Source organism: Piliocolobus tephrosceles, chromosome 19 (genome assembly GCF_002776525.5).
Source record: "Piliocolobus tephrosceles isolate RC106 chromosome 19, ASM277652v3, whole genome shotgun sequence".
In the NCBI taxonomy this organism is placed as follows: domain Eukaryota; kingdom Metazoa; phylum Chordata; class Mammalia; order Primates; family Cercopithecidae; genus Piliocolobus; species Piliocolobus tephrosceles.
Genome location: NC_045452.1, coordinates 66,870,065 through 66,894,775, shown reverse-complemented (window position 1 = coordinate 66,894,775; position 24,711 = coordinate 66,870,065).

Genomic DNA, 24,711 nt, shown 5'->3' with positions numbered 1-24,711 from the left:
TTGTCACCATAGGTTTCAAAGTGATCCAAAATATGCCTTCTCAGATTTCACAGAAATAGTGCTAGCAAACGGCTCCATGAAAGTGTTGTGTAACATTGTGAGATGAATTCACACATCACAAAGCTGTTTCTCAGAAAGATTCTTTCTGGATTTTATCTGAGGTTACTTCCTTTGTTACCATAGGCTTAAAAGCGATAAACAATACCTCTTCTCAGATTCCACAAAAAACAGTTCTTACAAACTGCTCCATGAAAGACAAGTGTAACTCTGTGAGATTAAGTGACACATCACAAAGCAGTTTCTCAGAAAGTTTCTTTTTTGTTGTTTTCTGGGGATATCTCAGTCCTCAATGCATTCCTGTATATCTCATTACAGATTCTACCAAAACGGTGTTAGCCAACTTCTCAATGAAAGCACTGATATTACTCTGTGAGATGAATTCACACACCACAAAGCAATTTCTGAGAAGGCTTCTCACCTGTTTGTATCTTAGGATATATCATTTTTCACCACGGGATTCAATGCTATCCCAACTATCACTTCTGAGATTCCCCAAAAGGAGGGCTAGAAAATTCATCCATGAAAGAGTGGTGTAACTCTGTGAGATGAATTCACACATCACAAAGAAGTTTCTCAGAAACCTTCTTTCTTGTTTTTATCGAAGGATATTTCAGGTCTCAAGGCACTCCCATATATCTTATTGTAGATTCTGTGAAAACAATGTTAGAAAACTTCTCAATGAATGCAAGGGTGTAACTTTGTGAGATTAATTCACACACCACAAATCAGTTTCTGAGAAGGCTTCTCTCCAGTATTCATCTGAGGAGAATTCAATATTCAAAATGGGATTCAATGTCATCTAAATTATGATTTCTGACATTCCACAATAACAGTGCTTGCAAATGCCTTCATGAAAGAGTGGTGTAACTTTCTGAGATGAATTTACACATCACAGAGCATTTTCTCAGAAACCTTCTTTCTAGTTTTAATCTGAAGAGATTTCCTTTCTCACAATAGGCTTCAATGTGATCCAAAATATCACTTCTCAGATTCCACAAAAGCACTCCTAGCAAACAGCTCCATGAATGAGTTGTGTAACATTGTGAGATGAATTCACACACCACGAAGCAGTTTCAAAGAAAGCTTCTGTGCCGTTTTTACATGAGGATATTTCATTTTTCAGCATGGGATTCAATAGTATCCAAACTATCACTTCTGAGATTCACAAAAACAGTGCTTGCAAACTCCTCCATGAAAGAGTGGTGTGAGTCTTTGAGATGAATTCACACATCACAAAGAAGTTTCTCAGAAAGTTTCTTTCCAGTTTTTATTGTAGGAGATTTCCTTTCTCACCATAGACTTCAAAGTGATCCAAAATATCACTTCTCAGATTCCACAAAAACATTTCTAGCAAACAGCTCCATGAAAGAATTGTGTAACATTATGAGATGAATTCACACATCACAAAGCAGCTTCTAAAAAATTTTCTTCCTGGTTTTACATGAGGATATTTTCTTTGACCCCAAAATCTTCAAAGCCATCCAAAATATCCCGTCTCAGATTCCACAAAAACAGTGCTAGCAAGCGGCTCCATGAAAGAGTTGTGTAACACTGTGAGATTAATTCACACATCACAAAGTAGTTTCTCAAAAAGCTTCTTTCTTTTTGTTATCTGAGGGTATTTCAGGACTGAATGCTCTCCCGTATATCTCATTCAGATTCTGCAAAAAGAGTGATATCAAACTTCTCAATGAAAGCAATGGTGCAACTCTGTGAGATGAATATGCACACACCACAAAGCATTTTCTCAGAAGGCTTCTCTCCTGTTTTTATCTGAGGGTATTTCATATTTCACCATGGGATTCAATGCTATCTAAAATATCACTTCTGAGATTACACCACAACAGGGCTAGCAATTTCCTCCATGAAAGAGTGGTGTAACTTTGTGAGATGAATTCATACATCACAAATAAGTTTCTCAGAAAGTTTCTTTCTTGTTTTTATCTGAGGATATTTCAGTCCTCTATGCACTACTGTATATCTCATTGTAGATTCTGCGAAAAGAGACTAAGCAAACTTCTCAATGAATGCAAAGTTTTAACTCTCTGAGATGAATTCACACACCACAAAGCAGTTTCTGAGAAGGTTTCTCTTCAGTTTTTATCTGAGGATATTTCATTACTCACCATGGGATTCAACGCTGTCTAAAATATCACTTCTGAGATTCCACAAAAACAGTGCTTTCAAAAACATCCATGGAAGAGTGGTGTAACTCTGAGATGAATACACACATCACAAAGGAGTTTCTCAGGAAGATTCTTTCTAGTTTTTATCTGACGAGATTTCCTTTCTCACCATAGGCTTCAAAGCAATAGAAAATATCACTTCTCAGAGTCCACAAAAACAGTGCTAGCAAATGGCTCTATGACATAATTGTGTAATATTATGAGATGAATTCACACATCACAAAGCAGTTTCTCAGAAAGCTTCTTTCTGGATTTTATCTGAGGATATTTCGTTTGTCACTGTAGGCTTCAAAGTGATCCAAACTATGCATTCTCAGATTCTACACAAACAGTGATAACAAATGACTGCATGAAAACATTGTGTAACACTATGAGATGAATTCACACATCACAAAGTAGTTTCTCAGAAAGCATCTTTCTGGTTTTTAGCTGAGGATAATTCCTTTGTCACCCTAGACTTCAAAGCAATAAAGTACCCCTTCTCAGATTCCACAAAAATAGTTCTAGCACACCGCTCCATGAAAGAGTAGCATAACTCTGTGAGATGAATTCACACATCACAAAGCAGTCTCTCAGGAAGCTTCTTTCTGGGTTTTATCTCAGGATATTTCCTTTGTCACCATAGGCTTCAAAGTGATCCAAATATTCCTTCTCAGATTCCACAGAAACAGTGTTAGCAAAATCCTCCATGAAAGATTTGGGTAACACTGAGATTAATTCACACATCACAAAACAGTTTCTCAGAAAGCTTCTTTCTGATTTTTATCAGAGGGCATATCCTTTGCCACCATAGGCTTCATAGAGATCCAAAATATTCCTTCTGAGATTCCACAAAATCAGTGCTACTAAATGGCTCCATGAAATAATAGTGTAACACTGTGAGATTAATACACGCATCCCCAAGCAGTTTCTCAGAAAGTTTTCTTCTTGTTTCTATCTGAGGATATTTCCTTTACCACCATAGGCTTCAAAGTGATCAAAAATACACCTTGTCAGATTCCACAAAAACAGTGCTAGCAAGCAGCTCCATGACATAGTAGTGTAACTCTGTGAGATGAATTGACTCATCACAAAGAAATTTCTCAGAAAGCTTCTTTCTTGTTTTTATCTGAGGATATTTCAGGCCTGAATGCTCTCCCGTGTATCTCATTGCAGATTCTGTGAAAACAGTGTTAGCAATGGTTCAACACCCTGAGATGAATTCACTCGCCACAAAGCAGTTTCTGAGAAGGCTTCTCTTCCCTTTTTATCTGAGGAGATTTCATTTTTCACCATGGGAATCAATGCTATCAAAAATATAACTTCTGATATTCCACAAAAAGTGCTAGCAAATTCCTCCATGAAGGAGTGGTGTAAATCTATGGATGAATTAACACATCACAAAGCAGTTTCTCAGAAAGCTCCTTTCTACTTTTTATCTGAGGAGATTTCCTCTGTCACTATAGGCTTCAAAGCGATCCAAAATATCACTTCTCAGATTCCACAAAAACAGTGCAAGCCAATGGCTCCATGAAAGAGTGTTGTAACCCTGAGATGTGAATTCAAAAATAACAAAGCAGTTTCTCAGAAAGCTTCTTTCTGGTTTTTATCTGAGGATATGTCATTTGTCTATGTAGGCTTCAAGGCAATCCAAAATATCCCTTCTCATATTCCCAAAAAAACAGTCCTAGGAAACGGTTCCATGAAAGATTTGTGTAACACTGTGAGGTGAATTCTCGCATCACAAAGCAGTTTCTCAGAATGCTTCGTTGCTTTTTTATTTGAGGATATTTCAGGCCTCAATGCTCTCCCTTATATAACTTCTCAATGAAAGCAGTGGTTTTACTCTGAGATGAGAATTCACCACCACAAAGCAGTTTCTGAGAAGGCTTATTTCCAGTTCTTATCTGACGATATTTCATTTTCCAGCATGGGATTCAATGCTATCCAATATATCATTTCTGAGATTCCACAAAAACGGTGCTGGGAAACTGCTTCATGAAAGACCGGTGTTACTCTGGGTGATGATTTCACACATCACAATGCAGTTTCTCAGAAAGCTTCTTTCTAGTATTTATCTGATTAGATTTTCTTTGTCACCAAAGGCTTCAAGGTGATCCAAAATATCACTTTTCAGGTTAAGTAAATACAGTGCTAGCAAACGGCTCCAAGAAAGAGTTGCGTGACACTGTGAGAGGAATTTACACATCGCAAAGCAGTTTCTCTGAAAGTTTCCTTCTGGTTTTTATCTGAGGATATTTCCTTTGTCACCATAGACTTAAAAGCGATCTAAAATACTCCTTCTCAGATTCCGCATAAACAATGCTACCAAAATGCTGCATGAAACACTAGTGTAACTCTTTGAGTTGAATGCGCAATTTCTCAGAGAGGTTCTTTTTTTATCTGAGGATATTTCACGACTCTAATGCACTAACGAGTTTCTAATTACAGATTCTGCGAAAACAGTGTTAGTAAACTTCTCAATGTAAGTAGTGATTTAACTCTGAGAGAAGAATTCAACCACCACAAAGCAGTTTCTGAGACAGTTTCTCTCAAGTTATCTGAGGATATTTCATTTTTCACCATGGGATTCAATGCTACCCAAAATATCACTTCGGAGATTCCACAAACGCAGTGCTGGAAAACTCCTCCAGAAACGAATGGTGTAGCTCTATGAGATAAATTCACACATCAAAATACAGTTTGTCAGAAATCTTCTTTCAGGTTTTTATCAGAGGATATTTCCTCTGTCACCATAGCTTCAAAGCGATCCAAAATATCACTACTCAGATTCCACAAAAACAGTGCAAGCCAACGGCTACATGAAAGAATGGTGTAACTCTGAGACATGAATTCACAAATCACAAAGCAGTTTCTCAGAAAGCTTCTTTCTGGTATTTATCTGAAGATATGTCATTTGTATATCTGAAGATATGTCATAGGCTTCACGGCAATAAAAAATTATACCTTCTCAGATTCCACAAAAACAGTGCTGGCAAACGGCTCTATGAAAGAGTTGTGTAACACTGTGAGATGAATTCACACAACACAAAGCAGTTTCTCAGAAAGCTTCTTTCTGTTCTTTTATCTGAGGATATTTCCTTCGTCACCATAGCCTTCAAAGTGATCCAAAATGTCCCTTCTCAGATTCCACAAAAATAGTGCTAGCAAACTGCTCCAGGAAAGAGTAGTGTAACTCTGTAAGATGAATTCTCACATCACAAAGCAGTTTCTCAGAAAGCTTCTTTCTTGTTTTTATCTGATTATAATTCAGGATTCAAAGTGCTCCCGTATATCTCATTGTAGATTGTGTGAAAACAGTGTTAGCATCTCAATGAATCCACTGGTGTAAGTCTGTGAGATGAATTCAAACACAGCAAAACAGTTTCAGAGAAGGTTTCTCTCAAGTTTATGTCTGAGGCTATTTCCTCTTTCACTGTAGCACTCAATGCGCTTGCAATATCCCATTGCAGATTCCACAACAACTGTGTTAGTAAACTGCTAAATGAAAAGAAATGTGTAACTCTGAGAGGTGAATTCACACATCAGAAAGCAATTTCTCAGACAGCTCCCTTCTAGTTTTTATCTGATTATATTTCCTTTGTCACGATAGACTTCAAAGTGATCCAAAATATCCCCTCTCAGATTCCACAAAAATCAGTGCTGGCAAACTGCTCCAAGAGTGATGTAACTCTATGAGATGAATTCACACATTTCAAAGCAGTTTCTCAGAAAACTTCTTTCTGGTTTTTATCAGATAATATTACGTGTTTACCATAATCCTCAATGTGCTCCAGAGTATTCCACTGCAGATCCTTCTAAAACAGTATCAGCAAACTGCTCATTGAAAGAGTGGTGTAACACTGTGAGATGAATTCACACATCACAAAGCAATATATCAGAAATCTTATTTCAGGTATTTAGTTGAGAGAGGATATTTCCTTTGTCATCATAGGCTTCAAAGTGATCCAAAATATAGCTTCTCAGATTCCATAAAAACAATGCTAGCAAACTGCTCCAAGAAACAATGGTGTAACTTTGTGAAATGAATTCCCGCATCACAAAGCAGTTTCTCAGGAGACTCTCTCCAGTTTTTATCTGAGGATATTTCCTTTCTCACCATAGGAATAAATGCCCTCAGAATGTCAAGTTGCAGACTCCATGAAAACAGAGATAGAAACCTGCTCAATGTAAAGAGAGTTGTAACTCTGTGATCTGAAATCACACATCACAAAGCAGTTTCTCAGAAAGCTTGTTTCTAGTTTTTATCTGAGGATATTTCCTTTGTAACCATATGCTTCAAAGTCATTCAAAAGAGCTTCAGCCTCCAACTCCCAGTGTGAGCGACTCAGAAGACAGGTGATTTCTGCATTTTCTACTGAGGTACCAGGTTCATCTCAGTGGCAATTGCCAGACAATCGGTGCTGGTCAGCTGCTGCAGTCTGACCAGCGAAAGCTGAAGCGGGCGAGGCATCACCTTACCTGGGAAGTGCAAAGGGGGAAGGAAATCCCTTTTCCTAGCCTAAGGAAACTGAGACATACAACACCTTGAAAATTGGGTAACTCCCACCCTAATACTGCGCTTCACCAACGGTCTTAGCAAATGGCACAGCAGGAGATTATATCCCACACCTGGCCAGGAGGGTCCCACGACCATGGAGCCTCCCATATTGGTAGCAGAACAGTCTGAGATCTAACTGCAAGGCAGCAGCAAGACTGGGGGAGTGGCGCCCGCCATTGGTGAGGCTTAAGTAGGTAAAGAAAGCCACTAGGAGGCTCGAACTTGGTGGAGCCCACCGCAGCTCAAGGAGGCATGCCTGTCTCTGTAGACTCCACCTCTGGGGACAGGGCATAGCTAAACAAAAAGCAGCAGAAACCTCTGCAGATGTAAACGACCCTGCCTGAGAGCTTTGAAGAGAGCAGTAGATCTCTCAGGATGGAGGTTGAGAACTGAGAATGGACAGACTGCCTGCTCAAGTGGGTCCCTGACCCCTGAGTAGCCTAACTGGGAGGCATCCCTCACTAGGTGCAGACTGATACCTCACACTTCACAGAGTGGGGTGCACCCCTGAGGTGAAGCTTCCAGAGCAAGAATCAGACAGCAACACTCGCTGTTCAGCAATATTCTATCTTCTGCAGCCTCTGCTGCTGATTCCCAGGCAAACAGAGTCTGGAGTGGGCCTCAAGCAATCTCCAGCAGACCTGCAGCTGAGGGTCCTGACTGTCAGAAGGAAAACTAACAAACATAAAGGATACCCACACCAAAGCCCCATCAGTAAGTCACCATCATCAAAGACCAAAGGCAGATAAAACCACAAAGATGGGGAAAAAAGCAGTGCAGAAAAGGTGGAAATTCAAAAAATCAGAGTGCATCTCCCCATACAAAGGAATGCAGTACATCGCCAGCAACGGATCAAAGCTGGAAAGAGAATGACTTTGAGGAGTTGAGAGAAGAAGGCTTCAGTCGATCAAACTTCTCGGAGCTAAAGGAGGAACTATGTACCTAGCACATACAAACTAAAAATCTTGAAAAAGAATGGAAGAATATATAACTGGAATAATTAATGCAGAGAATGCCATAAATGAACAGATAGAGATCAAAACCATGAAATGAGAAATACGTGACAAATGCACAAGCTTCAGTAACCAACTCGATCAACTGGAAGAAAGAGTATCAATGATTGAAGATCAAATGAATGAAATGAAGTGAGAAGAGAAGTCTGGAGAAAAAGGAGGAAAAAGAAATGAATAAAGCCTCCAGGAAATATGGGGTTATGTAAAAAGACCAAATCTACGTCTGATTGGTGTGCCTGAAAGTGAAGGGGAAAATGGAACCAAGTTGGAAAATACTCTTCAGGATATCATCCAGGAGAACTTTCCCATCCTAGTAAGGCAGGCCAACATTCAAATTCAGGAAATACACAGAATTCCACAAAGATAATCCTCGAGAAGAACATCAACAAGACACATAATTGTCAGATTCACCAAAGTTGAAATGAAGGAAAAAATCTTAAGGGCAGCCAGAGAGAAAAGTCGGTTTACCCTCAAAGGGAAGCCCATCAGATTATCAGCAGATCTCTCAGCAGAAACTGTACAAGCCAGAAGAGAGTGGGGGCCAATATTGAACATTCTTAAAGAAAATAATTTTGAACCCAGAATTTCATATTCAGCCAAACTATGTTTCATAAGTGAAGCAGAAATAAAATCCATTACAGACAAGCAAATGCTTAGAGATTTTGTCACCACCAGGCCTGCTCTACAAGAGATCCTGAAGGAAGCAGTAAATATGGAAAGGAACAACTGGTACTAGCCATTGACAAAACATGCCAAGATGTAAAGACCATTGATGCTAGGAAGAAACTCCATCAATTCACAAGCAAAATAACCAGTTAATATCACAATGAGAGGATCAGGTTCACACATAACAATATTAACCTTAAATGTAAATGACCTAAATGGTACCATTAAAAGACACAGACTGGCAAATTGGATAAAGAGTCAAGACTCATCAGTTTGCTGTATTCAGGAAACCCATCTCACATGCAGAGACACACATAGGCTGAAAATAAAGTGATGGAGGAAGATCTACCAAGCAAATGGAAAAAAAAGAAGGGGTTGCAATACTAGTCTCTGATAAAATAGATTTTAACCATCAAAGATCAAAAAAGACAAAGAATGTCATTACATAATGGTAAAGGGATCAATTCAACAGGAAGAGCTCACTATCCTAAATATATATGCACCCAATACAGGAGCACCCAGATTCATAAACAACTCCTTGGAGACTAACAAATAAACTTACACTACCATACAATAATAATGTGAGACTTCAACACCCCACTGTCCACATTAGATAGAAAAACAAGACAGCAAGTCAGCAAAGTTATCCAGTAATTTAACTCAACTCTGCACCAAATGGACCTAATAGACATCTACAGAACTCTCCACCCCAAATCAACAGAATATACATTCTTCTCAGCACCACATCACACTTATTCCAAAATTGACCACATAGTTGGAAGGAAAGCTCTCCTCAGCAAATGTAAAAGAACAGAAATTATAACAAACTGTCTCTCAGACCACAGTGCAATCAAACTCGAACTCAGGACTAAGAAACTCAATCAAAACCGGTCAAATACATGGAAACTGAACAACCTGCTCCTGAATGACTACTGGATACATAACGAAATGAAAGCAGATATAAAGATGCTCTTTGAAACCAATGAGAACAAAGATACAACATACAAGAATATCTGGGACACATTTAAAGCAGTGTGTAGAGAGAAATTTATAGCACTACATGCCCACAAGAGAAAGCTGGAAAGATCTAAAATTGACATCGTAACATCACAATTAAAAGAACTAGAGAAGCAAGAGCAAACACATTCAAAAGCTAGCAGAAGGCAAGAAATAACTAAGATCAGAGCAGAACTGAAGGGGATAGAGACACAAAAAACCCTCCAAACAATCAATGAATCCAGGAGCTGGTTTGTTGAAAAGATCAACAAAATTGATAGACTGCTAGCAAGACTAATAAAGAAGAAAAGATAGAAGAATCAAATAGATGCAATAAAAAATGAAAAAGGGGATATCACCACTGACCCCACAGAAACGCACTCTACCATCAGAGAATACTATAAACACCTCTATGTAAATAAACTAGAACACATAGAAGAAATGGATAATTTCCTGGACACTTACATTCTCCCAAGACTAAACCAGGAAGAAGTTGAATCCCAGAATAGACCAATAGCAGGCTCCGAAATTGAGGCAACAATTAATAGCCTACCCACCAAAAAAAGTCCAGGACCAGATGGATTCACAGCTGAATTCTACCAGAGGTACAAGGAGGAGCTGGTACCATTCCTTCTGAAACTATTCCAATCAATACAAAAAGATGGAATCCTCCCTAACACATTTTATGAGGCCAACATCATCTTGATACCAAGGCTTGACAGAGATACAACAAAAAAAGAGAATTTTAGACTAATATCCCTGATGAACATCGATGCAAAAATCCTCAATAAAATATTGGCAAACTGGATTCAGCAGCACATCACAAAGCTTATCCAGCATGATCAAGTGGGCTTCATCCATGGGATGCAAGGCTGGTTCAACATTTGCAAATCAATAAACGTAATCCAGCATATAAACAGAACCAAAGACAAGAGCGACATGATTATCTTAATAGATGCAGAAAAGGCTTTTGACAAAATTCAACAGCCCTTCATGCTAAAAACGCTCTATAAATTCGGTATTGATGGAACGTGTCTCAAAATAATAAGAGCTATTTATGACAAACCCACAGTCAATATCATACTGAATGAGCAAAAATTGGAAGGATTCCCTTTGAAAACTGGCACAAGACAGGGATGTCCTCTCTCACCACCCCTATTCAACATAGTGGTGGAAATTCTGCCTAGGGCAATCAGGCAAGAGAAAGAAATAAAGGGTATTCAGTTAGGAAAACAAGAAGTCCCCACTTTTTGATGGGGTTGTTTGTTTTTTTCTTGTATATTTGTTTGAGTTCTTTGTAGATTCTGGATATTAGCCCTTTGTCAGATAGGTAGATTGCAAAAATTTTCTCCCATTCTGTAGGTTGCCTGTTCACTCTGATGGTAGTTTCTTTTGCTGTGCAGAAGCTCTTTAGTTTAATTAGATCCCATTTGTCAATTTTGTCTTTTGCTGTCATTGCTTTTGGTGTTTTAGACATGAAGTCCTTGCCCATGCCTATGTCCTGAATGGTACTACCTAGATTTTCTTCTAGGGTTTTTATGGTACTAGGTCTAACATTTAAGTCTCTAATCCATCTTGAATTAATCTTCGATAAGGAGAAAGGAAAGGATCCAGTTTCAGCTTTCTACTTATGGCTAGCCAATTTTCCCAGCACCATTTATTGAATAGGGAATCCTTTCCCCATTTCTTGTTTCTCTCAGGTTTGTCAAAGATCAAATGGTTGTAGATGTGTGGTATTATTTCTGAGGACTCTGTTCTGTTCCATTGGTCTATATATCTGTTTTGGTACCAGTACCATGCTGTTTTGGTTACTGTAGCCTTGTAGTATAGTTTGAAGTCAGGTAGCGTGACGCCTCCAGCTTTGTCCTTTTGACTTAGGATTGTCTTGGCAATGCGGGCTCTTTTTTGGTTCCATATGAACTTTAAAGAAGATATGATACAGACATTTCTCAAAAGAAGACATTCATACAGCCAACAGACACATGAAAAAATGCTCAGCATCACTCGCCATCAGAGAAATGCAAATCAAAACCACAATGAGATACCATCTCACACCAGTTAGAATGACAATCATTAAAAAATCAGGAAACAACAGGTGTTGGAGAGGATGTGCAGAAATAGGAACACTTTTACACTGTTGGTGGGATTGTAAACTAGTTCAACCATTATGGAAAACAGTATGGCAATTCCTCAAGGATCTCGAACTAGATGTACCATATGACCCAGCCATCCCACTACTAGGTATATACCCAAAGGATTATAAATTATTCTACCACAAAGACACATGCACACGTATGTTTATTGCGGCACTATTCACAATAGCAAAGACTTGGAATCAACCCAAATATCCATCAGTGACAGACTGGATTAAGAAAATGTGGCACATATACACCATGGAATACTATGCAGCCATAAAAAAGGATGAGTTTGCATCCTTTGTAGGGACATGGATGCAGCTGGAAACCATCATTCTTAGCAAACTATCACAAGAAGAGAAAACCAAACACCGCATGTTCTCACTCATAGGCGGGAACTGAACAATGAGATCACTTGGACTCGGGAAGGGGAACATCACACACTGGGGCCTATCATGGGGAGGGGGGAGGGGGGAGGGATTGCATTGGGGAGTTATACAAGATATAAATGATGAATTGATAGTGCTGACGAGTTGATGGGTGCAGCACACCAACATGGCACAAGTATACATATGTAACAAACCTGCACGTTATGCACATGTACCCTAGAACTTAAAGTATAATAAAAAGAAAAAAAGGGAAACAAGAAGTCAAATTGTCCCTGTTTCCAGATGACATGATTGTATATTTAGAAAATCCTATCATCTCAGTCCAAAATCTCCTTAAGCTGATAAGCATCTTCAGTAAAGTCTCAGGATACAAAATTAATGTGCAAAAATCACAAGCATTCTTATACAAGAGTAACAGACCGGGAGCCAAATCATGAATGAACTTCCATTCACAATTGCTTCAAAGAGAATAAAGTACCTAGGAATCCAACTTACAAGGAATGTAAAGGACCTCTTCAAGGAGAACTACAAACCACTGCTCAGTGAAATAAAAGAGGACACAAACATACGGAAGAACATACCATGCTCATGGATAGGAAGAATCATTATCGTGAAAATGGCCATACTGTCCAAGGCAATTTATAGATTCAATGCCATCCCCATCAAGCTACCAATGAGTTTCTTCACAGAATTGGAAAAAAACTGCTTTAAAGTTCATATGGAACCAAAAAAGAGCCCGCATTGCCAAGACAATCCTAAGTCAAAAGAATAAAGCTGGAGGCATCACAATACCTGACTTCAAACTATACTACAATGCTACAGTAACAATAACAGCATGGTACTGGTACCAAAACAGAGATATAGACCAATGGAACAGAACGGAGCCCTCAGAAATAATAGCATGCTTCTACAACCATCTGATCTTTGACAAACCTGACAAAAACAAGAAATGGGGAAAGGATTCCCTATTCAATAAATGGTCCTGGGAAAATTGTCCAGCCATAAGTCAAAAGCTGAAACTGGATCTTTTGTTTACTGCTTATACGAAAATTAATTCAAGATGGATTAGAGACCTAAATGTTAGACATAATACCATAAAAACCTTAGAAGAAAACCTAGGTAGTACCATTCAGGACATAGGCATGGGCAAGGACTTCATGTCTAAAACATCAAAAGCCATGACAACAAAAGCCAAAATTGACAAATGGTATCTAATTAAATTAAAGAGCTTTTGCACAGGAAAAGAAACCATCATCAGAGTGAACAGGCAACCTACAGAATGGGAGAGAATTTTTGCAATCTACTCATCTGACAAAGGGCTAAAATACAGAATGTAGAAAGAACTCAAACAAATTTGCAAGAGAAAACCAAACAACCCCATCCAAAAGTGGGCAAAGGAAATGTACAGACATTTATTAAAAGAAGACATGCATACAGCCACCAGACACATGAAAAATTGCTCATCATCACTGGCCATCAGAAAAATGCAAATCAAAACCACAATGAGATATCATCTCACAACAGTTAGAATGGAAATCATTAAAAAGTCAGGAAACAACAGATGCTGGAGAGGATATGGAGAAAAAGGAACACTTTTACACTGTTGTTGGGATTGTAAACTAGTTCAATCATTGTTGAAGACAGTATAGCAATTCCTCAAGGATCTAGAACTAGAAATACCATTTGACCCAGCCATCCCATTACTGGGTATATACCCAAAGGATTTTAAATCAGGTTGCTATAAAGACTCTTGCACACGTATGTTTATTGCGGCACTATTCACAATAGCAAAGACTTGAAATCAACCCAAATGTCCATCAGTGACAGACTGGATTAGGAAAATGTGGCACCTATACATCATGGAATACTATGCAGCCATAAAAAAGGATGAGTTTGTGTCCTTTGTAGGGACATGGATGCAGCTGAAAACCATCATTCCCAGCAAACTATCACAAGAACAGAAAAACAGACACTGCATGTTCTCACTCATTGGTGAGAAATGAACATTGAGATTGGACACGGGAAGGGGAATATCAGACACTGGAGCCTATTATGGGGAGGGGGAAGGGGGGAGGGATGGAAATGGGAGTTATACCTTATTAAAATGACGAGTTGATGGGTGCTGACAGGTTGATGGGTGCAACAAACCAACATGGCACATGTATACATATGTAACAAACCTGCACGTTGTGCACAAGTACATTAGAACTTAAAGTATACAAACAAACAAACAAACAAACAAAAAAAACCCTGAAGATTACTGATCACACATTCGACAGTTACTCCACAAAAATGTATGTTGGATTCTAAAATACTGCAATATTTTCTATGGTTATAATAAACAATCTCAAGTTAAAAAAAAAAAAAGAATAGTGTAACCTTGTGAGATGAATTCACACATCACAAAACAGTTTCTCCAAACGCTTCTCTCCAGTTTTTATCTGAGGATATTTCCTTTTTCACCATAGCACTCAATGTGTGAGCCATATTCCATTGCAGATTCCACGACAACAGTATTAGTAAACTGCTCCATGAAAATTAAGATGTAACTCTGAGATGAATTCAACAGCACAAAGCAGTTTGACAGAAAGCTTATTTCTTTTTCTTTTTTGAGTATATTTCCTTTGTCACCATGGACTTCAAAGCGATACAAAATATCCCTTCTCAGTTTCCACAAAAACTGTGCTAGCAAACTGCTCCATGAAAGAGTAGTGTAATTCTGTGAGTTGAATAGACACATCGCAAAGCAGTTTCTCAGAAAGCTTCTTTCTAGTTTTAATCTGAGGATATTTCCTTTGCAGATCCCACGAAAAAAGTGTTAGTAAACTGATCCATGAAAAGAGACGTGTAACTCTGCAAGATGAATTCACACATCACAAAGCAGTTTCTCAGAAAGCTCCCTTGTAGTATTTATCTGATTATATTTCCCTTGTCACCATAGGCTTCAAAGTGATCCAAAGTATTCCTTCTCAGATTCCACAAAAACAGTGCTAGCAGACAGCTTCATGAAGGAGTGAAGTAACTTCGTGAGATGAATTCACACATCACAAATCAGTTTCTCAGAAAGCTTCTTTCTATTTTCTATCAGATGGTATTTACTTTTTCACCATACTCCTCAATATGCTCCAGAATATCCCACTGCAGATTCTGCAAATACAGTGTTAGCAAACTGCTCAATGAAAGAGTGGTGTTACTTTGTGAGTTGAATTCAAACATCACATAGCAGTTTCTCAGAAAGATTCTTTCTAGTTCTTTTCTGAGGATATTTCCTTTGTCATCATGGACTTCAAAGCCATTAACAATATCCCTTCTCAGATTACACAAAAAGTGCTAGCAAAAGGCTCCATGTAAGAGTGGTGTAACTCTGAGATGAATTCACACATCTCAAAACAGTTTCTCAGAATGCTTGTTTCCAGCTTTATCTGAGGATATTTCCTTTGTCACAGTAGGATTGAAAGTGATCAGAAACGTACCTTCTCAGATTCCACCGAAACAGTGATAGCAAACGGCTCCAGGAAAGATTGGTGCAACTCGGTGAGATGAATTAACACATCACAAAGAAGTTTCTCAGAAACCTTCTTCCAAGTTTTTCTCTGAGGACATTTCCTTTTTCAACATCGTCCTCAATGTCCTCCCAAATATCCCATTGCAGATTCCATGACAATAGTGTTAGCATACTGCTCAATGAAAGTATTGTGTAACTCTGAGATGAATTCACACATCAGAAAGCAGTTTCTGAGAAGGCTTCTCTCCAGGTTTTGTCTGAGGTTATTTCCTTTTTCACCATAGCACTCAATGAGCCCACAATATCTCATTGCAGATTCCATGACAACAGTGTTAGTAAACTGCTACATGAAAAGAAAGTTGTAACTCTGAGAGATGAATTCAAACATCATGAAGCAGTTTCTCAGGAAGCTCCCATCTGGTTTTTCTTTGATTATATTTCCTTTGTCACCATAGGCTTCAAAGCTATCCGAAGAATCCCTTCTCAGATTCCACAAAAACAGTGGAAGCAAACTGTTCCAAGAAACAGTGATGTAACTCTGTGAGATACATTCCCGAATCACAAAGCAGTTTCTCAGAAGACTTCTCTCCAGTTTTTATCTGAGGATATTTCCTTTTTCACCATAGGACTCAATGTCCTTGGAATATCCCATTGCAGATTCCACAAAAACAGAGTTAGCAAACTGCTCAATATAAAGAAAGGTGAAACTCTGTGGGATGAATTCACACATCACAAAGCAGTTTCTCCGAAAGCTTCTCTCCAGTTTTGATCTGAGAATGTTTCCTTTTTGAACACAGTACTCAATGAGCTTGCAATATCCCACTGCAAATTAAACGAAAACAGTGTTAATAAACTGCTCCACGCAAAGAGCGGTGTAACTTTGTGAGATGATTTCACTCATCACAAAGCAGTTTCTCAGAAAGCTTCTTTCTACTTTTTATCTGAGGATATTTCCTTTGTCACCATAGGCTTCAAGGCAATCCAAAATATCCTTTCTCAGATTCCACAAAAACAGTGCTAACAAACTGCTCCAAGAAAAAGTGTTGTAACTCTGTGAGATGAATTGTCACATCACAAAGCAATGTCCCACAAGAGTTCTGTCCAGTTTTTATCTAAGGATATTTCCTTTTTCACCCTAGGATTCAATGGTCTCGGAGTATCAAATTGCAGACTCCACGAAAACGTAGTTAGCAACCTGCTCAATGTAAAGAAAGCTGTAACTCTGTGAGCTGAATTCACATATCACAGAGCAGTTTCTCAGAAAGTTTGTTTGTAGTTTTTATCTGAGGATGTTTCCTTTGTCACCATAGGCTTCAAAGCCATCCAAAATATCCTTTCTCAGATTCCACAAAAACGGTGTTAGCAAATTGCACCATCAAAGCAAAGTTGTAACTCTGTGAGAGGAATTAACTCATCACAAAGCAGTTTCTCAGAACATTTTTCTCCACTTTTTATCTGACAATATTTCCTTTTTAAAAATAGGACACAATGCCCACAGAATATCCCATTGCAGATTCCAGGAAAACAGAGTTAAAAAACTGCTGAATGTAAAAAAAGGTAGAATTCCGTGAGATGGATTCAGACATCACAAAGCAGTTTCTCCGAAGGCTTCTGTCCAGTTTTTATCTGAGGATATTTCCTTTATCACCATAGCATTCAATGTGCTCGCAATATCCCATTGCAGATTAAACGAAAACAGTGTTAGTAAACTGCTCCATGAAAAGAACGGTGTAACTTCGTGAGACAAATTAACACATCACAAAGCAGTTTCTCAGAAAGCTTCTTTATAGTCTTCATATGAGGACATTTCCTTTGTCACCATATGTGTCAAAGCGATCCAAAATATCCCTTCTCAGAAAACACAAAAACACTGCTAGCAAACGGCTCCATGAAAAGTAGTGTAACTCTGTGAGATGAATTGACACATCACAAAACAATTTCCCAGAAAGCCTCTTTGTAGTTTTAATCTGAGGATATTTCCATTTTCAACATGGCCTTCAATGCAATCTATGCATAGCTTCTCAGATTCCACAGAAGCAATGCTTAGAAGCTTCTCCATGAAAACAATGTTGTAACTCTGTGAGATGAATTCACACATTGCAAAGCAGTTTCTCAGAGAGCTTCTTTCTAGTTTTTATCTGAGGAGATTTCCTTTGTCACCATAGGCTTCAAAGCTATCAAAAATATCCCTTCTCAGATTCCACAAGAAGTGCTTGCAAACAGCTCCATGAAACAATGGTGTAACTTTGTTAGATGAATTCACACATCACAAAGCAGTTTCTCAGAAAACTTCTTTCCAGTTTTTATCTTAGGCTATTTACTTTGTCATGATAAGTTTCAATGCCATCAGAAATGTCTCTTCTCAGAGTCCAGAAAAACTGTGCTAGCACACGGCTCCATGAAAATTTGGTGTAACTGTGTGAGATGAATTCGCACATCACAAAGCAGTTTCTCAGAAAGCCTCTTTCAAGTTTTTATCTGAGGACATTTCCTTTTTCACCATTGTCCTCAATACCCTCCTGAATATCCCATTGCAGATTCCACAAAAACAGTGTTAGCAAATTGCTCAATGAAAATATTGTGTAACTCTGTGAGATGAATTCATACATCACAAAGCATTTCCCTAAAGGCTTCTCTCCAGTTTTTATCTGAGGTTATTTCCTTTTTCACCATAGCACTCAATGTACTCGCCATATCCCATTGCAGATTCCACCACAACAGTGGTAGGAAATTGCTCCATGAAAAGAAAGGTGTAACTCTGAGAGATGAATTTGCACATCACAAAGCAATTTCTCAGAAAGCTTCTTTCTAGTTTTTATCTGAGGATATTTCCTTTGTCACCATAGGTTTCAAATCCACCCAAAATATCCCTTCACAGATTGCACAAAACCAGTGCTACCAAACTGCTCCATGAAAGAGTGATGTAACTCTGTGAGATGAATTCACATATCACAAAGCAGTTTTTCAGAAACCTTCCTTCTAATTTTCATTTTAAGATATTTCCTTTGTCACCATAGGCTTCAAAGTGATGCAAAATATCCCTTCTCAGATTCCAAAAAATCAGTGCTGGCAAATTGCTCCATGAAAGAGTAGTGTAACTCTGTGAGATAAATTCACACATCACAAAACAGTTTCTCAGAAAGCTTGTTTCCAGTTTTTATCTGAGGATATTTCCTTTGTCACTATAGGATTCTATGAGATCAGAAACATCCCTTCTCAGATTCCACAAAAACAGTGCTAGCAAACGGCTCCATGAAAGATTGTTGTAACTCTGTGAGATGAATTCACACATCACAAAGCAGTTTCAGAGAAAGCTTCTTTCAAGTTTTTATCTGACGACATCTCCTGTTTCACTATCGGCCTCAATGCCCTCCCAAATATATCCCAATGCAGATTCCACAAAAGGAGTGTTAACAAACTGCTCAATGAAAGAGTGGTGTAACTCTGTGAGATGAATTTACACATCACAAAGGAGTTTCTCCAAAGACTTCTCTCCAGGTGTTATCTGAGGACATCTACTTTTTCACCATAGCACTAAATGTGCTCACAATATTCCGTTTCAGATACTATGACAACAGTGTAAGTAAACTGTTCCATGAAAACAAAGTTGTAACTCAGAAAGATGAATTCACACGTCACAAAGCAGTGTCTCAGAAAGCTTCTTTCAAGTTTTCAGTTGAAGGAGGATATTTCCTTTGTCACCGTGGGCTTCAAAGTGATCCAAAATATCCCTTCTCAGATTCCACAAAAACAATGCTAGCAAACTACTCCAAGAAAGACTGGTGTAACTCTGTGAGATGCATTCCTGCATCACAAAGCGGTTTCTCAGAAGACTTCTCTTCAGTTTTTATCTGAGGATATTACCTTTTTCACCCTAGGACTTAATGCCCTCAGAATATCAAATTGCAGACTCCATGAAAACAGAGTTAGCAACCTGCTCAATGTAAAGAAAGGTGTAAATCAGGGAGCCGAATTCACACATCACAAAGCAGTTTCTCTGAAAGCTTCTTTCTAGTTTTTATCTGAAGGTATTTCCTTTGTCAGCATAGGCTTCAGAATGATCAAAAATATCCCCTCTCTGTTTCCACAATAAGTGCTAGCAAAAGATTCCATGAAAGAGTGATGTAACTCTGTGAGAGGAATTCACTCAGCACAAAGTAGTTTCTCAGAACACTTCTCTCCAGTTTCTATCTGAGGATATTTCCTTTTTATCTGAGGACATTTCCTTTTTCACCATCGGCCTCAATGTCCTCCCAAGTGTCCCATTACAGATTCCACAAAAACAGAGTTAGAAAACTGCACATTGTAAAGAAAGGTGGAAATCTGTGAGATGAATTCACACATCAAAAGTAGCTTCTCCGAAAGCTTCTCTGCAGTTTTTATCTGAGGATATTTCCTTTTTCACCATAGCCCTCAATGCACTCGCAATATCCCATTGCAGATTAAATGAAAAGAGTGTTAGTAAACTCCTCCATGCAAAGAACGGTGTAACCTTGTGAGATGAATTCAGACATCATGAAGCAGTTTCTCAGAAAACTTCTTTCAAGTTTTTATCTGAGGATATTTCATTTGTCACCATAGGCTTCCAAGCGATCCAAAATATCCCTTCTCAAATTCCACAAAATCAGTGATTGCAAAGTGCTCCATGAAAGAGTAATGTAGCTCTGTGAGATGAATTCACATATCACAAAGCAGCTTCTCAGAAGACTTCTCTCCAGTTTTTATTTTAGGATATTTCCTTTTTCATCATAACATTCAATGCCCTCAGAATATCAAATTTCAGACTCCACGAAAACAGAGTTAGCAACCTGCTCAATGTAAAGAGAGTTCTAAGTCTGTGAGCCAAATTCCCACATCACAAAACAGTTTCTCAAAAAGCTTGTTTCTAATCCATCCAAAATATCCCTTCTCAGATTCCACAAAATCAGTACTAGCAAACTGCTTCAAGAAAGAGTGATGTAATTCTGTGAGATGAATGTACACATCAATGAGCAGTTTCTCAGAAAGCTTCCTACTAGATATTATCAGGTGATATTTCCGAGTTCACCATACCCCTCAATGCTCTCCAGAATATCCCACTGCAGATTCTGCAAAAGCAGTGTTAGCACACTGCTCAATGAAAAACTGGTGCAACTCTGTGAGATGAATTCACACATCAGTAAGCATTTCTCAGAAATCTTCTTTCAAGTTTCAGTTGAGGGAGTATATTTTCTTTGTCACCGTAGTCTTCAGAGCAATCCAAAATAGAGCTTCTCAGATTCCACAACTGCTCCAAGAAAGAGTGGTGTAACTCTGTGAGATGAATTCCTGCATCACAAAGCAGTCTCTCAGAAGTCTTCTCTAGAGTATTTATCTGAGGATATTTTCTTTCTCACCACAGGACTCAATCCTCTCGGAATATCAAGTTGCAGACTCCATGAAAACAGAGTTAGTAAACTGCTCAATGTAAAGAAAGGTGAAACTCTTTGAGATGAATTCACACATTACAAAGCAGTTTCTCAGAAGAATTCTCTAAAGTTTTTATCTGAGGACATTTCCTTTTTTCACCATAGCACTCTAAGCACTTGCAATATCCCATGCAGATTAAACGAAAACAGTGTTAGTAAACTCCTCCACGAAAAGAACATTGTAGCTTTGTGAGATGAATTCACACAAAACAAAATAGTTTCTCAGAAAGTTTCTTTCTAGTTTTCATCTGAGGATATTTCCTTTGTCACCATAGGCTTCAAAGTGATCCAAAATATCCCTTCTCAGATTCCAAAAAAAACAGTGCTAGCAAATTGTTCCATGAAAGAGTAGTGTAATTCTGTGAGATGAATTCACACAGCACAAAGCAGTTTCTCAGAAAGGTTCTTTCCTGTTTTTATCTGAGGATATTTCCTATTTAAACACAGGCCTCAATGCAGTCTCATATATCATATTGCAGATTCCACGCAACCAGTCTTAGCAAACTTCTCAATGAAAACAATTCTGTATCTTTGTGAGATAAATTCACACATCACAAAGCAGTTTTTGAGAAAGTTTCTTTCTAGTATTTATCTGAGAATTTTTCCTTTGTCACAATAGGCTTCAAACCAATTCATTCTCAGATTCCACAAGAACAGTGCTAGTAAACTGCTCCATGAAAGAGTGGTGTATTTCCTTTTTCACCATAGCACTCAAGGCACTCGCAATAACCCATTGCACATTCCATGGAAACAATGTTAGTAAACTGCTCCATGAAAAGAAAGGTGTAACTCTGAGAGATGAATTAACACATGACAAAGCAGTTTCTCTGAGGCTTCTTTCTAGTTTTTATCTGGGGATATTTCCATTGTCACCATAGGGTTCCAAGTTCAAAAATATCCATTCTCAGATTCCAGAAAAACAGTGCTAGCAAACTGCTGCATGAAAGAGTAGTGTCACACTGAGATGAATTCCTACATCACAAAGCAGTTTCTCAGAAAACTTCTCTCCAGGTTTTATTTGTGGATATTTCCTTTTTCGCCATAGGACTCAATGCCCTCAGAATATCAAATAGCAGACTCCACAAAAACAGAGTTAGCAACCTCCTCAATGTAAAGAGAAAGTTGTACTCTGTGACCCGAATTCACACATCACACAGCATTTTCTCAGAAAGCTTGTTTCCAGTTTTAATCTGAGGATATTTCATTTGTCACCATAGGCTTCAAAGCCATCCAAAATATCCCTTATCAGATTCCACAAAAACAGTGCAAAAAAACTGTTCCATTAAAACAAAGGTGTAACACTGTGAGAAGAATTCACTCATCTCAAAGCTGTTTCTCAGAACATTCTCTCCAGTTTTTATTTGAGGACATTTCCTTTTTCACCATAGAACTTAATGCACTCAGAATATCGCATTGAAGATTCCACGAAAACAGAGTTAGCAAACTGCTTAATGTAAAGAAAGGTGTAACTGTGGGAGATGAATTCACACATCACAAAGAAGTTTCTCCGAGAGCTTCTCTAAAAGTTTTATCTGATGATATTTCCTTTTTCACCATAGCACTCAATGCACTCGCAATATCCCATTGCAGATTAAATGAAAACAGTGTTAATAAACTCCTCCATGAAAAGAACTTTGTAACTTTGTGAGATGAATTCACACACAACAGGGCAGTCTCTAAGAAAGCTTCTTTCTAGTTTTTATCTGAGGATATTTCCTTTTTTACCATGGGCTTTAATGCAATCCAAAGTATCCCTTCTCAGATTCTACAGAAGCAGTGGCAACAAACTGCTTCATGAAAAGAATGGTGTAACTCTGTGAGATGAATTCACACGTCACAAAGTAGTTTCTCACAAAGCTTGTTTTCAGTTTTAATCAGAGGATATTTCCTTTTAAATAGAGGCCTCAATGCCCTCCCCTATATCTCTTTGTAGATTCCACGCAGTTATAGCAAACTTCTCAATGAAAACAATCCTGTAACACTGTAAGATAAATTCACACATCACAGGCAGTTTCTCAGAAAGCTTCTTTCTTGTTTTTATTAGAGGATATTTCCGTTTTCACCATAGGCCTCAATGTGCTAAAGAATATCAGATTGCAGATTCTGCAAAAACAGTGTTAGCAAACTGCACCATGAAAGAGTGGCATAACTCTGTGAGAATAATTCACACATCTCTAAGCAGTTTCTCAGAAAGCTTCTTTCAAGTTTTTAGTTGAGGAAGGGTATTTCCTTTGTCACCATAGGCTTCAAAGCCATCCAAAATATCCCTTCTCAGATTCCACAATAACAGTGCTTGCAAACTGCTCCGTGAAAATAAAGGTTCAACTATGCGCGATGAATTCCCACATCACAAAGCAGTTTCTCAGAATTCTTCTCTCCAGTTTTTATCTGAGGATATTTCCTTTTTCACAATAGCACTCAATGCCCTTGGAATACCATATTGCAGACTCCACAAAAACAGAGTTAGCAACCTGCTCAAGGTAAAGAAAGTTGTAATGCTGTGAGACGAATTCACACATCACATAGCAGTCTCTAAGAAAACTTCTTACTTGTTTTTATCTGAGGATATTTCCTTTTCAAACAGCAGGCCTCAATGTGCTCTCGTATATGTTATGGCAGATTCCATGAAAACAGTGTTAGCAAACTTCTCAATGAAAACAATGGTGTAACTCTGTGAGAAGAATTCACACATCACAAAGCATTTCTCAGGAGGCTTCCCTCCAGTTTTTATGTGATGATATTTCATTTTTCACCATAGGACTCAATGCCCTTGGAATATCTCATGGCAGATTCCATGAACAAAGCTTCAGCAAACTGCTCAATGTAAAGAAAGGTGTATCTCTGTGAGATGAGTTCACACATCACAAAGCAGTGTGCTCCCAAATATCACTTTGCAGATTCTACGAAAACAGTGTTAGCAAACTGCTTCATGAAGAGAAAGGTGTAACTGTGAGATGAATTACACATCACAAAGCAGTTTCTCAGAAAGTTTCTTTCTCATTTTTATCGGAGGATATTTCCTTTGTCACCCTAAGCTTCATGGCGCTAAGAAATATCCCATTGCAGATTTCAAGAAAACAGTGTTAACAAAATTATCAATGAAAACAAAAGTGTAATTCTGTGAGTTGCATTCACACATCACAATGCAGTTTCTCAGAATGCTTCTTTCCAGTTTTCATCTGAGGATATATCCTTTTTAACCATAGCCCTCAATGTGCTCCCAAATATCACTTTTCAGATTCCACGAAAACAGTGTTAACAAAGTGCATCATGAAGAGAAAGGTGTAACTCTGGGAGATGAATTCACGCATCACAAAGATGTTTCTCAGAAAGCTTCTTTCTCGTTTTTATCTGAGGATTTTTCAGATCTCAAAGCACTCCCGTATATCTCATTGCAGATTCTGTGAAAACAGTGTTAGCAAACATCTCAATGAAAGCAATAGTGTAACTCTGTGAGGTGAATTCACACACCACAAAGTAGTTTCTGAGAAGGCTTCTTCCCAGATTTTATCTGTGGATATTTCAATATTCACCATGGGATTCAATGATATCCAAAACATCACTTCTGAGATCCCTCAAAAATAGAGCTAGCAAACTCCTCCATGAGAGAGTGGTATAACATTGTGAGATGAATTCAAGCATCATAAAGCAGTTTCTCAGAAAGCTTCTTTCTGGTTTTTATCTGAGGATATTTCCTTCGTCCAGGGAGTCTTCATAGTGATCCAAAATATCACTTCTCAGATTCCACAAAGAGTGCTAGCAAACATCTCCATG